The sequence below is a fragment of the Rhinolophus sinicus genome, linkage group LG04, assembly GCF_036562045.2.
Source record: "Rhinolophus sinicus isolate RSC01 linkage group LG04, ASM3656204v1, whole genome shotgun sequence".
In the NCBI taxonomy this organism is placed as follows: domain Eukaryota; kingdom Metazoa; phylum Chordata; class Mammalia; order Chiroptera; family Rhinolophidae; genus Rhinolophus; species Rhinolophus sinicus.
This window is the reverse complement of record NC_133754.1, coordinates 169,833,322-169,838,003: the sequence shown is the minus strand read 5'-3', so window position 1 is coordinate 169,838,003 and position 4,682 is coordinate 169,833,322. Positions and strand designations below refer to the sequence as shown.

At 38.0% G+C, this 4,682-nt stretch overlaps 1 pseudogene; it reads right to left on the bottom strand.

Moving 5' to 3' along the window:
- Positions 1–528: 528 nt before the first annotated feature.
- Positions 529–3,671, bottom strand: LOC141571358 (protein CEBPZOS-like; annotated as a pseudogene).
- Positions 3,672–4,682: the final 1,011 nt, after the last annotated feature.

Here is a 4,682-nt window from a genome sequence, read left to right as displayed (position 1 = left end):
CAAACACTCTTGTGGCTTTCTAATTCTGACCCCTATTAGAAACGCCCTGGCATACACAAATCCAGGTATCAAAAAAGCATTTTCTTTGAAGGGTATCTTAAGTAAACCAGCTTATAGGGAACATACTCTGTCACATGAAGGAGTCTCGGTCATCTGTCTCTAATATTTCTCCACACTAGACCTGGCCAAGGCTCACATGTCACAGTTCAGAAATAGCATTACACTGTTAGCTGACTGAGAAGCCCCACATCAGTGGTTCACAAGCTCTCCCACACACTGGAATCTTCTGGGGGGCTTTAAAACATACTGATGCTTAGGTCTCATGTGACTCTGATTTAATTGGTCTAGAGAGCCATCTGGGCAGCGAGATTTTATTTTTTAAAGCCCCTCGGGAAATTCTAATATGCAGCCAAGTTTGGAAACCACTGCCTCAGAGCCCTAGAGCAATGGTTTAACCACTCTTCTGTTTGGAGCAGAATGAAACGGGACAGGCAAATGCTAGGGGAAAACCATTGCAACTACTTACCATGGTTACCAGGAAGCAGAGTCCCAGTTATGTCTCTGAATCCAGTGCTTTCCATGAGTCTCCTCCCTCCTCAGTGTCTGTCTTCAAGATCGTACTTGACAGAGAAAAAATTAACTTCATTGTTTTCACCAATAAGAGGATGTAGTTGATTTTATTCATTCTTTTAATATAGTGCTTAATGTTGAATTGAGATTACAGCAAACCTTAATGGCAACACACATATATGGAGCCTGAAACTGAGTAACATAATTTTATGATAATCACATTATTTTAGTTCTTTGGGGAAAAACTTTACAGATGTTCTTAACTCTTTGGTAGATCTGTATCCTCAGCTGTCAGTCTCTGTCCACTGACTCATTCATTTTGGGCCACAAATGTATAAATCTTCTCTGGGCTTTAAAACATTTTCCTTTTCCTGCTTCCCACTCAATCCACCATATCATTTTCTTCCATCCTCTCACTGCTAAATTCTTCAAAAGCACAGTCTATGAGTACACAAAAAGTATAGTGCAGATGGATTAAAAATTTAAATGTGAAAAAAAGAAGAAAATTTAGGAGAATATATGCATAAACTTGGATAAGGGGAGAATTCTTAAGCAAACCGGGAAACTAGGAAACCCAGAATTTATCAAGGGAAATATTGTTGGCTCCATTAAAAAATTTTTTGTATATTGAAAAATACCAAAATCAAAGTCAAAAGACAAATGATAGATTGGGGAAAATATTAGTAATACATATAATAGTGACTTGATGTCCTAATACACAAGGAGCTCTCATAAACTGAATTTAGAAAAGAAGCCAATATTTCAATTGACATAGGACACGAATAGTCACTTTATAGAATAGGAAATATAACTGGCCGATAAAGGTGGAAGACAGTAATACAAATGAAGGCAATTATAAGGTACCATTTTTCATTTAGATTAGCAAAATATAAAAGAGCACCGGTGATGTGGTAGGAATATGAATTGTTCTGTCTTTAGGAATGCAATCCAGTTGCATCCCTTAAAACTAAAAACCTATTTACCTCTGGCCTTGAAATCTCACACTTGGTGATCCACCTTTAAGAAATAAGAACATCGGTATGTAAGTGTATGTGTACGAGGATAGCTTTGCTTAGCTCTCACATCAGAGAAAAGAGGCCTGAGGTCTGTCACTTAGACTTCCAAGAAGCAAAACTTATAGACAACATACTCTTCTGAACCCCTCCTCATCTTATCACTTGTTTTTCAGTTCGTCTTTTCCTTGCGTCCTTTTCTCTTATTGCATGTTTCATTTGTCCCATAGTAACATAAATATTTTAAAATATCTTATTTTATTATATTTTTGTCATTTTTTCCCTTAGTTTTCAGCAGTTTGTACTTTTATATGTTGATGTCATGACATTGCATACATAGAGGATGATGGTTATGATATATCAGTTATAAATTATGTGCCTTATTTCAATTTCGTTCTTTTTTCTTGAATTCTACTTTATCTAGAATAATAACAAGTCTTCACTTTTCATTTAGCTTTTGCATTTGCCTCTTATTTTTTTGTGCATCTTGTTACTATTCTATGCCATTTTCATGTTTTTCAAGGTTTTGGATGTCACAGATCACATTTTAAATCTACTTGTGGTTTCTTCTAGGATATTTATTTAGTTAGTTAGTTAAAATAAACAAAACTTTATTTTTAACATTAAACATACCTTCCAACAATTTCTTCACAGTTAGTCCAAAGAACAAAATCTCTGGCTTAATTAGAATTTACATTTTGCCTTAAATATTCCAAAACCATCCATGTCAACTTTGGGCTTTTAATCTTGCCTGATACTATGAAATAGGGTAAACCTTGATCAGTGGCCAAATTCCTAACTTTTGCTGTTCAACCATTTCTTTTTTTATTATTTTGAACTCTGATTCCATACATTCCAGAATACTCAGTGGATTTGTAATAAGCTTCCAAGATAAAGGGAAATTTCTTGCTCATTGTTTACCTGAAATCTTGGCTTGTGTTCATCTTATTAAACAAACCATATGCTCCAAATATGCCCACAAATTCAGCAACTAAAACTCCTTTAAAGATCTTCTTTGCCAGTGGTTCCATAATATAAGCCATCATGAGTCACGTACCTCCTCTAAGATTGTTAAAAGCACACTTTAAGCTGTAATTCTCTATTTGTCAATGATGGGATTTAAGTAGAGGAATTTGCTTATTGAATGGGAAGAATTTAGAAAACATCTGCCCCTGCTCCCCTCCTTGACAGAGCACTTGAAACACTAATTCCGGGTATATCCTAGGTGAGGCTCATGTTTACACATTGCAGGTGTTTCTTATGAGGTGGAAAGAGGCAGGAAATTAGGATATTTAGCCTCACGTTCTCTAGCTCAAGGAGAACCACCTCTCCTGCTGTCGATCTCAGGTCTCTCACTGCCAGTGGTCAGCCTCATAGAGCTGCAGCTCTGCCAAAGGGAGCGAGACAAGGTAAGAGTTAGGAGCATGAACTCTAGCATTTATTACTTGCTAGTTGGGTGGTCTTGGATGGTAAATTTAACACATTTGTCTTCCTCATTTGAGAAAAAGCAGGGGGGCAGGGGGAGGGGAGGGGAGTGACAATAGCTGAATTCCAAAGGGTGGTTTTGAGGATTAAATGACATAATCCATACTTCTGTTCATTAAATGTTAGCTGGTATCATCATCATCATCATCCACGAAAGGGGACTGATGAACTTTCAGGATCATTTCTGCTAGAGCTGGACAAAGTAGCCCAGCAACTCTCTGCCACTAGAAGTTTCTATTCTCAGTTTTCCCACAAACCAAAGACATGCTGGCCCTTAATGGGATAATCAGAGCTATTCAGAAACTGAGACTTTCTTAGTAGACACATTCCTCTTATATAATGTAAAGGGCAAGTTCTTCCCACCTCCAGAAAGGTGTTCCACACAGAGCCCTCTTTTCCTAAAAGAGTTCCTCTTCCCACTTCTGCAGTCCTCTCTGAAAGCCTCGCTGTTCCTACCATGTTTCCCCCAAAATAAGACCGGGTCTTATATTAATTTTTGCTCCAAAAGACACATTAGGCGTTATGTACAGGGGATGTCATCCTGAAAAATCACACTAGGGCTTATTTTCTGGTTAAGTCTTATTTTCGGGGAAACACGGTAGGTCCCACTTCATTTTTTTTTTTTTTAATAATTAGGAAAATATTTTTATTATTTTTGAAATGTTCCAATATTCAACGTAAAAACCATGATAATGGCTTTTTCACAACTTCACAAATTATAGAAAAATGGTAGATCCCACTTCAGTTTGTGTGGAAAACTATGTCGTTCCAGGAGAGATAGATGTTGTAGCCCCCAGGATCTTAAAGATGCAATTTCAGCATCATCTGGGTGGCTGCTAGTGCAGGCATCCTCCACTCACACTTTCCCAGCTTCAGGGCGGGGTGGGGGGGCAGGGGGGGGCAGAGGGGGGGCGGGGATGTCTTTCAATGCTATAGATGGTGACTTCTCTTCTGGGGTAATTTTCCCTCCAGCAAGAGCCACAGCTGATTCAGTTTCACAAGTTCCCTAAGTAGCAAGAGTACCTCATCATCTAGCCCAGGAGTCTACAAATGTTTTAAATAAATAATCATATATTGAGTTGCTATATATACTAGGATCTGTTTCTGGGCTAATTCTTCTTTTCTATGAATCTCTGTCAATCTTGTGTGTATCACTCTGATTTTATTCCTGTGACTTTATGATATATTTGAATAGAGAATAGTTAGCTAGTTTCCCCTTCAGTGCTTTTGTTTTTGCAAAATTGTGTAGCTATTTGTGGCAGAATTTCCAGTCTATTTCTCCTATACCCTTTCAAATCCTCCTCCTCATCTTTAGAGGCTGGAAAAGTAGAACACTCAAGTTTCCAACCTCCATTGTTAACCTGTGAACAGAGGATCCAGTTCTAGTCAGTTAGGCTGAAGTCAATTAGGTCTACAAGGGGAGTTTCTGGGAAAGCTTTCACTTTGCTGATAAAGGGTGCCCTTGGGGCTGTTGCCTCTCCTTTCCCCCTCTTCCTGCCTCAAAAGCAGATGTGTGGCTGCCATCTTGAATTTAAGAATCATTGTCAAGTTCAAAAAAACTAAAGTCAATTAATTAAGGGGCCTTATACAGCTCTGCAAAATGATAAGCTTATT